This window comes from Ambystoma mexicanum, chromosome 2p (genome assembly GCF_040938575.1).
Source record: "Ambystoma mexicanum isolate Mex_15411 chromosome 2p, UKY_AmexF1_1, whole genome shotgun sequence".
NCBI classification, from domain to species: domain Eukaryota; kingdom Metazoa; phylum Chordata; class Amphibia; order Caudata; family Ambystomatidae; genus Ambystoma; species Ambystoma mexicanum.
Window position 1 is genome coordinate 556,129,733 of NC_090923.1, and position 12,587 is coordinate 556,142,319.

A 12,587-nucleotide genomic window follows, 5' to 3' on the forward strand; every position below is an offset into this window, starting at 1 on the left:
ACAACAAGAATGCTGGTCGATAATTTTAGGCTCCGGTAACATGTCAATTCAAATAGCAACTATCAACTTTTTAACCAATTTAAAACTGGAAGAGGGAGTGGATGATATAGAATCTTAAATTGGCTATCAATAAGTACTTAGGTTTTACTACTTCAATAGCCTGAACTTTGATCTAATGCATCATATACAATATCTAATCATAATGTTGCTGAATTGCTATGTCGTGCTTGTTTAGAAGGGTTGTCTGCCATAGTGAGATGTTTAGTGCCAATCTGTGACTGCCTTTTGATTACTGATAGAGACTGTTTCAGAGTTCATTTTAAAGGAACTGAAGGGTAATTCCAAATTATGATTGATTAGGACAGAAGTGGCTCTCTTTTTTTTATTTGATGTGGTATCTAACATACTTCATGTGTGATATGTACATTTCTTCTTTTTTTGTATCCTGATTGTTTATTAGTTATAAATGTTAGTTATGTCTTTTTGTTTTGTTTAATGTCGGCTAATATTGTTAAAAAAACGATTTTTAATGTACTTCTGTTTTATGATTGTATATATTTGAAAGGTTGATTTCATTCAGCTGATACAAATAAAACATTTTTTTTTAAAAAGATGCAAACTTCCTAGCTTAATGGTGGGTGCGGGGAAATGGATTTATGAGTTAGAGAAAATGACAGAAGGAAACATTCTAGCCATAGGGGACATTAAGGGTCTCCTAGTAGCTATACTTGGGGAAAGGGCTGACAACATTTGCACAATAGTGGGATACTCAAGTGCCACAGCATAGAACACAGCTGTCATGATGCCTACCCCCGGGGAACCAGACCAGGTCCAGAAACCCCAGAAGCAGGCATCAAGTTATTTTGAGCAAGCCCAAAAACCCCTGCTAGGGCTTGTTTGGGTGCGGTCCTGGCGCCTATGGCGCCAGGCTCATTTGAAGAGTCAGTCCTGGTGCCACAGGCGCCAAGCTCATAGAGGAGAACTCACCTGATGCAGATCATGCTGCAGAGCTCCAAGCCAAATGAGGCTTGGAAGGGACTATTTTACCTAGAGACTATTTTGGAGGCTATTTAAAACACGCCCGAAGAGCAGCACACGCTTCGCGTTATTCTGCATCCAGCAGCGTAATGCTCACCGTGTCTGCAAGCCTACATCCAGTCTTCTGCCACGCCCGCCTTGAGTCTGCAGCTCCTAGAAAAAGGGAGGAACGGAAGGAGAAAAGGTTAGAATAAGAGCAAAACCTTCGATCCTTACCTGAATTCCGGATACACCTTCGAGCTGGAAGAAAGAAGTATTTTACGCGCGCCGCCTCGCCTGCTGCAGCGCCGCGCTGAACTCACCGGCCTTTGCAGCATCCTCACGATTCACCGCATCCTTCTGCACGTTCCCGCCGCACTCCGGCACCTAAGGGGAAAACAAGAACAACAAAGGTGAGCCAAGGTAATAAAAAGAGGCAATAGTAACTACCCCCATAGACTTACCTGATTACCGCCGGAGGTACTTTTTCTCTTCACGGGTCAGTGCAGTCTCCATTGCATCCTCGCCGTACCCCGGCCCCTAAGGGGAACAAAAGGACAACAAGGTGAGACAAAGGAACAAACAAGGGGAACTCTTCTCACCACACTAGACTCTTACGAACTACATACTTTTCGGAGTCAATATTGTTCTGGAACTCACCAATTCCTTCGAGCCAGTGAAGCAACTGGTTATCAATGCGCCTCTGCGCTCAATGCAGGATGGAGAGCTCATCTTTTCAAACCATCAGGTGAGACTACAAGAGGGGACATCAAAGGCGATCTGTGGGGAGAACAGCGGGGGTGGGGGGATTTACGCTCATCTCCACAGGTGGTTAATTCCCTTTCTCCATTTGCAGAAGAATATTCCTACAGGCCAAGCAAATGAAGCTAGGTGGGCCAGTCCAGTCCGTCATCTCGGCCCTACGCGTCACATTGGTGGAGACCGCAGCTGTCCAGTTCAAATCGACGCCTCTATGGGAGCCAGGTGAGCGTAACAACAGCTCATGACGGAGCGCCATTTAATAATTGTAGGGCGACAGTTTGGAAAGCACTTAGAGTAAAATATCCTGATGCGTCAGATATGGGTGCAATAATGGCATGTAAGATGACTAAGATGACGAAGATCTGCTTGTTTACATTCAAAGTATTCAAGAGTGTTGGACTTTGGAAACTCGAGAGCGGTGGAGGAAATATGTACCAGTATCTTACCACATTTTGGGTCAGGGATTGCCAGAAAAAGTTCAGAGGTAGCTCAAGAAATTAGTGGGTATGGAAGGAAAGCCATGGGCAGAAATACAGTTGACCATTGCACAGTATTGCTGATTGTTGCAAGAGTAAAATAAGATGAAGGAGGATACTAGAAAGCTTGAGGAAGCTAAGCTAGTACAGAAGAAATGATCAAAGTTTTCCATAGTGGGAGCTGTACAGACGAGCGGACAAGGGGTAGGAATGCAACAGGCAGCAGGTATGTCACAAGTGAATAATCAACGTCAATCGGATCAAGGAGCGAGTGGGTTCATGCCGAGAGGCAGGGGAATTGGTTTCAGGTGAAAAGGAGGTTTCGAGAATAATCAAGGAGGCTTTCAGAATAACCAAGGCGGGTTTCAGAATGTACAGAATGTTAATTAAAACATGCAGGGAGGACATATTAGAAGACTCCCTCCTGTGTGTTGGACATGTGGAATGACAGGGCACATAACACGAACATGTGGGAGCCAAGTCTATGTACAAAATGGGCAATTCTCAAGAGGGGGGGACAGCTTTTCCTACAGAATATAGTTCACAAAATAGGGATGGGTTCACCCAAGATCAAACAGTGTATGATCGCAAGCACCGCAAATACAAAAGGCTTTACAACCACAGCAAGCACCATTGAATCCGCTGCAAGGGAAGTCACAGAACGCACCCATGCAGAAACACCAAAGTACAAACACAGGACAGCTCTTGACTCCTAGAGTAGCGGGTGTCACTATCACGGGTGGAAGTTCTTTTACAGGCACAGGAATAGGCATGTATCCACAATAGGAAAGCTCACAGGGTGACTTGATGTGTTCAGTGCTATCGGTGACACCAGATACTCAAGAGGAACCAAGCGGTTGATGCTACCACAGGAGGCAAATCAATTTCTTTTTTAGTAGACACTGGGGCAAATCGCTCATGTATACGAGAAGAAAAATTTCCGTTATCAGGAAATACCATGAATGCGCAAGCCTTCTCTGGAGCTACAAGTAGAGTTCCTTTTTTTGAAGAATTGACAGTCTCTATAGGAGAATGTGACATGTCTGTTCCATTATTGTATTCAAGACAGACACCAGTTAATATTCTGGGCTGAGATTTAATGACAAAGGTGAATGTGACGATTTATTTTACTGATGAAGGAATAGTGTGTTCAACGCCAGGGATACATTATTTAAATGTCGGCAAATTTATCATGGCATTTACAGGGCAAATAGCTCTGTGAGGAAAGGCATTAGAGCCAGAAGTCTTTCACTATGGTGTACACATCTTGTTAACATGGCTACCCTGTTTAGTGGGTAATATTATGAGGATACATGATGAATTGCTGTTCAGGCCACAGATACCTATGGACGAAGTGGGGGGACAGATTATTCCCTTAGAATTACAGGCAGCCATAGTACATGGGAAATTGGCTATGCTCGAAGGAACTGATGATGAGGGCAGGCCATGGAGAACAGTAATTGCCATTGAGGAAGGGTACAGATTGACATCACTGATGAGGATATGTTCAGTGGCAATCCATCAGACGATGAAGTGGTGTTCAAAATGAGCATTACTTATTGGATTAGAATAGAAATGAGGGAAATCCCACAGCGAATGGTGATAGAGCCGGAACGCCCAGTATTTTTTGATGAGAATATGGAAAAGGTGCCAACCTCTTTATGGTCTACAGGCCCCTGTGACGTAGGTCTATTGAAGGGGGTGGGAGAAGTTAAGATTAAGCTGAAACCAGGAGCACATTTGCCTCAAGCAAGGCAATATCTGATGTCCTGAGGGTCAGATGAGGGGATTTTTAAGACTATATCAGCCATGATGGAACAAGGTATTTTGGTGATGTCAGAGTCACCATGTAATACTGCAGTGTATCCTGTGAAAATGGCGTTTAATCCAGGACATGAGACCAATTAACCAGATTGCAGAGGCAGAGTTTCCTCTAGTTCCGAATCCAGCAACAATTTTATGCATATTCCCACAGAGGAATGATATTTCATGGTGACTGACTTGAAAAATGTGTTTTTCTCAATCCTGTTGCCTAAGGATTCTCAAGATTTTACGTCATTTACGTTTCGTCAGATGAAGTTGAAAAGCACACGTTTGCCCCAAGGGTACTTTGAGTCTCCATCGATCTTTAATAGGATCCTGCAGATGGACCTCAGCAACATTGATTTGCCAAGTGTTGTGCTGCAGTACATAGATGACATTTTGTGTAGACGAGACTCGATTCAATTGATGACTATCCTTGCAGACAAAGGATATAAAGTAGAGAAGGAGAAATTGTAATATTGTCAGGAAGAGGTGTTGTACATAACACAGTTAATTTTGCATGAAGGAAGGAAAGTTACACCTAAAAGGGCTGAGGCAATTATGAAAACGCCAAAACGGCACACGATAAAGCAAATTCAGCAGTTTCAGTGAATGTGCAACTATGCTAGAGCATGGGTATTTGATTATAGTTCATACACAAGACCTCTTTTACAGGCTCTGAATCCATGCAGACAACGGATATAAAGTAGAGAAGGAGAAATTGCAATATTGTCAGGAAGAGGTGTTATACATAAAACAGTTAATTTCGCATGAAGGAAAGAAAGTTACACCTGAAAGGGCTGAGGCAATTATGAAAACGCCAAAACCACACACGATAAAGCAAATGCAACAGTTTCTGGGAATGTGCAACTATGTTAGAGCATTGGTATTTGATTATAGTTCATACACAAGACCTCCTTCACATTCTCTGAAGAAAGCACAAGTAAACAATAATGAAATAGAATGGACTGGGAAAATGGAGGAGGGGTTTGAGAAATTGAAAAGAGAAATTTGTACAGCTCCAGTTTTTGGAATTCCAAATTATTCTGAGGGGTTCTTGTTCTCACACAAGCATGGGGCAGTTATGACAGTGGTGCTTACACAAAGAACCACACTTGGGTACAAACTTCTGGCGTATTATAGTGGAATTCTAGATCCAGTTATGAGAGTGCACTTTCCTTGCGAACAATCACTAGCAGCAGCCGCGTTTGCTATTGAGAAATCTACAAGCATAGTAATGGGGTGCTCCATTTATTTTATGTTTTGAGCATGCATTGTTTGCTGTTTTGGACAAACCTAAAGGTACACTGATGTCTCAGAGAGCTTCTCCTTATGAAGTGGTTATATCGAACCTGGCAATCAAAATAGTCAGATATTGAACCCTCCCACGTTTGTAGCTGAACCATTGGCAGCGAATGAGCAAGTGCATGAGTGCTCAAATTACGAAGACTTCTATGATGAAATCCTGAGGGTGAAGGAGAATGCTCTAGCAGGGGGGGGGGGGTACTCTTTATTGGCAGGTCTTTAAGAATTGATCAAACTGATGGACAAAGGCATTCAGGCACTGCTGTGATAAGGCACAGAGCTAATGGGGAATTTGAAGTAGTGACGAGAGCAAGACTACCGTCTCACTTTTGGGCACAGGCTGCAGAATTGGTGGTGCTCATAGCAGCACATGAAAGACATGCAGAGCAGGAAGTGACAGTGTACAGTGACTCCGCCTATGTGACATCAACAGTGCACGCAGGGTTAGCACGTTGGAAGAGGAGGGGCTACCTCCAAGCGGACGGCACTCCAGTGCAACACGCTGCATGATTGGACAAGCTTATTAAGGCACTACAACTCCCAATAGCCATTGCAATAGTTAAATGTGCAGCACATACTAAGAGAACTGATATTATCTCTCGAGGTAACCAAGTGGCAAACGAAGAGGCCAAAAGGGTTGCATATTCACCTGATTTTATGAGTTTGATACTCCAAATGTGAAAGAGAAAATGGTCCCAACTATGATTGTAAAAGAAGGGTTTAGCCATTTGTCTAGAACACAGCTAATGGCAGATCAAGGCTGTGCTTGACAAGAAGAGGAGCAGCTATGGACAGAGTGGGGGTATTCCTTATCCCCTTCTGAAGCATTGTGGTGGCAGGACAGCACTGGAAAGCCGGTGATGCTTGTAGCCTTATTAAGGGTGGCGTTACAACAGCTACACTACCTTGCACATGTAACTAGGAAGAGCATCTATTGCAGAGGACTGGATCGTACCGATCCTATTAGAACACGTTGCTTTTCATGTAGTAAATTGCATCGTATGTCAAATGTTTACTGCTGGACACACACTGTGAACAATTAGAGGAGTGATTCCTCAACCAAATGGTCATTTTCAGCATTTGCATATTGACTATGTTGATATGCTGCATGTATGTAATGGATACGGGTATATGATAGTGGTAGTGTGCCCCTTTTCGAGCGGGATTGAAGCTGGTCCATGCACACATCCTGATGCCACTTGTGCTGCAAAGTTTTTAGTTCGAGAAGTATTCCCTAGATGGGGAGTATGTGAGGTGCTGAGATCCGACAATGGGCCCCATTTTCTAGATGAGATATTTGAGCAGATTAGTTTATTGCTTAGTATTTAACATGTTTTCTTCTGCTTATAACCCACAAGTGAATGGAATATGTGAGAGACTCAACAGTCTTCTCAAAGAAAGAATAGCCAAGTTGAAATTGACGCTGACAAAGGGGTGGCTGCACTGCCTAACCCTTGTATTATATGCATTGAGGAACCAGCCCGGGTCTGACCACCACCTCACGCCCATAGGTTAGTTACAGGGAGGTGGGTGAGAACGCCTCTGACTCCTCCATTGAGGAATAGAAGTGATGCCCACACAACTGCAGAATTGTTAGGAAATGAGCTAAATGCATATTTGACATGTATGTCATTTCAGATCAACTCAAGGGGAAGGTGTGTCTGTCTCAGAACACAGATGAAGACAATACAACTTGACCTATGAAGTTATGTCTTCCCAAACTTTTTGCCGTAGACTTTATTCTAATCAGAAACTTCTCTAGAAAGTGGCACAAACCTCGATTTAGTGGTCCTTTTTATTGGGGAAGACATTACTCCCTCAGCAGTTAAAGTCTAAGCGAGGCATGCCTGGATACATTTGGGTGATGTAAAATTGTATGCTGGTGAGCCCGATGTACCCCCACCCCATTCGGAAGAAAGTCAACAAGACGTTCAGCATGTGCAGACTCGATCGATCGCGAGGAAGAAGGATGCAAAGACTGTCAATTAGATAAATGCAAGTGTTCATTTGGACTGTGGCTCTTCTCGAACACTCTTTATAGATATTTTAGCAGGAGTGTGCAAGTAAATGTTCTTGAGTCACAGAAATCTTTAAGTTCCCTAATTTGTTTCTCACTGAGCTTCTCTTTGGTCGGACACATGGAATTATCTGATGTCAATATCCACAGACTACTTCTCGCTGTCTTCATTTTTATACTCCGAGCTTACCCAGCTCTTGTTGGGTGCAGCACTGGTGTGCGCACTTTTGTCCAAAATCCTAAAAATTGCCCTGTAATTAGAAGGCTACTTATGGCAATAATTGAGGAAATTCAGCAGCTACCTACCAGGGCTGCCTGAATAAAAAGGTTTTTTCTTCCTTAAAAGTAATTAGAGGTCTATTGAGCATAATGTTCCAGAAAGTGAGCAGAATCAACGATTTATGGAGAGACACCGTTGGTGGGGTCTAATGTATTGGTGAATTCTAAATGCGTGTTCAGCATTTATTATTGTTTTTCTGCTTCTATTGGTTCACACTGTTTACTTCATTGGCCCCAAGAGAGTCCCTTTGATCCTTCCTAGTCCAGTCACCTATGCAGAACTAGACATTTCAAGAAGGCCAAGGTCATATGTGATGATCCCCACTCCAGTGACACATGTAAAGTCACCAATCTCTCTGACAGATGTTCCAAAGATTCAAATTGTAGGACAGTCTGTTTTTGATATGCTCTCTGATCATCATGTATGAGCTCAGTTGGCCAGAAAGAGACCCAAGAGAAGTGCAATGGAAGATGATTATGTGTTAAATGATTATCTATACTGTGGGATGTTTTTACCCATGCATCCAAGCCCTACCATAAAACTGTGCAGTACTGGCATGGAAAACATCATGATGGCCAGAACTCCCCAGAGAGTGCACAGGGAAAACATGAAGAATAGGCTGCCACCCATTTTTGCCTATGTTGTGAGCACAGGAGGGCACTTCCTAAAACCACCATTGGGCTACACACACAGTAGCCTGAATCCATTGGGAATGGCAATGCTGATTGCCAAAAAGCAACTCAGAACTGTGGGGAATTCATTTTCTGAATCCCATAAATGGTTGCAATACCGGTACTCACCACCATCAGAAAGCCGGCGTTTTAAAACCACCACACTTTTGTATAAAACTGAACAGAGGAACCCAAACCAGACCAAGGAAAGACTTGCTAAGAGGTGGATACAATGTAGAACTATATTCTGAAATTACTTGAAGGAAGTAATTATTTAATGTATAGGTAAAAATTGTAAGTTTGATTTAAACTGGGAACTAAAGTGACATTTAGCTGAATTCTGCCTGACAACTACCCCCGACAGGAGAAACCTGCTCAGCCACTCTTCCCAGGCCTAGCTGCATCCTGCTTCCCCACCAAAAGGAGTTGACACCTCTCTGATTAGATTAGGGGAGGGGGACTGCAGGAAACTGAACTATGGACTCAGGCAAATGTTATATTGGGGGGGCGTAAAGTGGCTTCCTCTTGGGAGAAGTGGGAGGAGAAGTGCCTGTGAGAGCCAGCTGAGCTTGGGGGAAGTGGAAAAACCAGTTCTTCCACCATGTGATGTGGGAAGCCACACCCCTTTTTGACCAGGGCATATTTTAAAAAGATAGATAACTCATAGTGCGGACTGGTCAAAATTATATAAGTAATATCATTATTCTTGTGATTTTTCTGTGCACGTTTTAAGAGGCGTTAGGACCCTGTAGTGTATTCTGGGGGGTTGCTAGCGGAAGATAGGGTCTTACTCCAAATGTCTGCATGTTAAAAATCGGACACTTCATCAATTAATGTCCATACTCCTTGCGCACATGTGTGTAATTTTTGGTAAATGTCCGATATTGGTAAACCAGTCAAAAAGCGCAAAATGTTGTCATTTTTTAATGCAAGCCCCCAGGAAGATCAGAGGCGGACAAGCATGGACCATAAGGAATATATAATGTGTACATGTAATTTCAACAAATTGTGTATCTGGGAAATATGTATTTGAATCAAATATAGATTTGTGGGAAAATTGACCAGGGGAGGATCCTCTGACCCATAAACAGACCTCATCATGATGACAATCCATTTCCTTCCCCAATCATGGGAGAGGGGAGAATTGGGCCAATGACAAGTAGAGAGGGGCAGGCTCAGTTATGCCACGCACACACCCACTTGCAAAACACATAAAAAGAGACTGCTGGGACAGGTAGAGACATTCAATTCCATTTTCTGCTGGACGCTCTGCCGGGAGACTCCAGACTTCACATCCATCAATCTTCAGAGACCAGAAATTTACTTCAGAACTTAAAGCAAGGGCCTAAACCCACAAACTGAGAACTCTTCTCAGCAGGCCTCAGCATCCTTAAAATCATTTGCAAACTATTCCACAGCCGGGCGAGCTGTCTGAATTCTTTTGCCAAGAACTTTTGCCAGTACCCAAAAAGCAGTGTTACATCCAGAATCCACTTGATCCGGACCGGAAAGCAGAGCAGAGCTGACACAGACTGCTGTGAGCAGAACCAGAGATCCGGATCGCTGTGAGCAGAACCGGTGCCTGATTAACCCGCCGAGCAGACAGAATCGCCGCCGGACGTGTTGACCAGATCCATGACGAGGCCTAGTTCAAATTTATATTGTGAGTACCTAGCAGAACTGTGCAGAACCAATCTCTTAGTTAAAATAATCTAATTCAAGCTATTTTAACTTAAGTAGAACTGCCTCGTAGTAATCCTGTAATCTGTCATTCTAAAGCTGCGAGCTGTCATCTGTCATTCTGCCGCTGCAAGCTGTCACCTGTCATTTTGAGTTTTACTTTAAATCCGAAAATCTACCTTTATTAAATCGTCCGTATCTCTGGAACCGATTGTCCTAGGAACGAAATTTAACTTTCATTTTAAAGCTGTGATTCTAGGCTTTCCAGCAAATTTAGAACCTACTCCTTATACTTTTTCCGCAATCGCGATTTGCGCACTGGCGAAATTTACCGCGATTTGCGATTTGGCTCAATTTCTCCACTTGTCAAAATAGCAGCTCCATTCTTTCCTTTGTTAAAAATCCATTTGCAACCTGGTAATAACTCATAGAGCATTGCTAAAGTGAGCCTGAACTAATACCAACAAGCATCTCTCACTCACCCTGAATCTCTAGAGGGAATTAAAATCAGTTAGCACATTTTTCCATCCATTGACATCACATTTAAAAGCATTTTGGGCCTGTGCTTCAAACTTCTACCTGTTTCCTCTAAGCTTGCTGGTGGGGGAACTGAGTTCCGTATTGTATTTGATTGTATTCCTGAAGACTTTGTTTGTTACTTCCATCTCCTTGCATTGCATATAGGGGGGGTGAATTGCCACCAGGGGAAAAGTGAACATATTATCTCTTGTGAAACCATATCAGTTTATTTTCTGTACTGCATTTATTCCACCTTGCATTTCCTTGAAACCATAAAGCATTTCAGCTACCTCATCCTCTATACTACTCCCAAGTAATCAAGTGTACCACTGTAACATTACCCATTGTGGATCCACATCATATGTCTAAGTGTACAATCAGATATTAATTTGTTATAAAAGTGTGACACATATATATTGTTTAATTTTTCAAGTAAACCTTTTAATTTGCAAAACAAACCTACTTCTTGGCTCAGTGTGGTCAGGGGGATTCTAAGAGGGGGGTGTTATACAAGGATTGTCATCCAGAGTACTGAACTGGACATAAAAATACATCAATAAGGGTTTTCCTCAGCATCCCAGACTAGGCATTGACTAAGCTGTAGTGTTGATTGAATATCGCTTACAAGACAGAACAGCACACTTGGGAAACAACATGTGGTATCAACACACGAGGGAGGTGGGAAAGAGAACTTCTGAGGAGGATTGCTATGTATGTCCTCTCCTGCCTTATGCTATGGGAAAATCCAATATATTTATAGCTATAGAGATAGACGTCCAAACAGCTCATTGCCTGACTCACCTTGCACTCTGTCATACAAGAGGCCAATTCCATGGTCGAACGGCATCCTTGGTATGTGTGACAGAATGGTCAGCACCAGATGAAGATGATTATGTTCAAGATTAAAGAACAAAAGCAAGGTTGTTCACCAGGCATCATGTGATAAGATACGAACAGCCTGGCATAAAAGGAGCCAGAATCAGATGGGAAGTAAACAGAAAGCTCAATTGTCAAGGAAAGACTGATGAAGAAATATGAAGCTGTAAAGAAAGAGGCCAGATGCAGATCTGGGGAACAGTACTTTCGCCAAATGGCTGGGAAGAAGGTGTAGTCATATGCAGAGCTGCGGCAGTAACTGGTCATCACAAGCCAGTTATAGACCGAGTGGAAAAAGGATGCAAACCTCTCTGGCCAAGGATTGTGAAGTTACTGACATGGGTTGAAGACAAAGGAGGCCTGTTGCAGATAGTGCCTTTGGCTAGTGCAGAGCTATGCTTTAGCAATAATGGCACAAGAAAAGTTGGGGAAAATCACCAGTGTGGTCCAATCTTCGATGTACCATAAATGAAGGAGCTGCCCTGAAATTGGGGAGGATTGTGCTCTATAGTACTTGTCCATGTTCCAGCATTGGTGATTCCGAAGAGTGACCTGAACATTGGAGAATTTCCAAAAGCAGATGCACACCTGAGAAAGAGGAGATCAATCAACTTTCTTAATCAGAGAAAGAGGGAGAAGTATTTCTCAGCAAAATCGATAGAGGCCTTTAGTGACATTCCATATGAACACAGGTTGTTCAGTCAGACTTCAGCAGTGTTCACAATATGATGACAGCAATGGATGGAGGTGTTTGTGCAAAAATCGGAGAATCATGTTGCATATTCATACCTTCTCACGACAACGAGAATGGCACCTTGGCAGAGGCCATAAAGATGCTGACAAAATTGCACATAAAGATGGAAAATGAAGTAGAAGACGTTGCAGATGACAGCTGGTTTGCATCAATCTTCTAATGAGTTCCACAATACGTGGCAAATATTTTCAAGTTTCTTGGAGCCTTGTTGGTAATGATCATGTTTGGATTCTGTGTGATCAGGATAGTAATCACACAATGTAAGAAGACTGCAAAGAAAGAAGTAGGAATGAAGATCATGATTGAGGTTGAATCTGGGTTCAAAACCAAAGAGCTGATAGATGAAGAAATCAGAGACTATGTGAAGGCCAGTATTCATGCACCTAAGGGAACAAATTTCCTCTACTGGAGGCACCACAAGACGTAT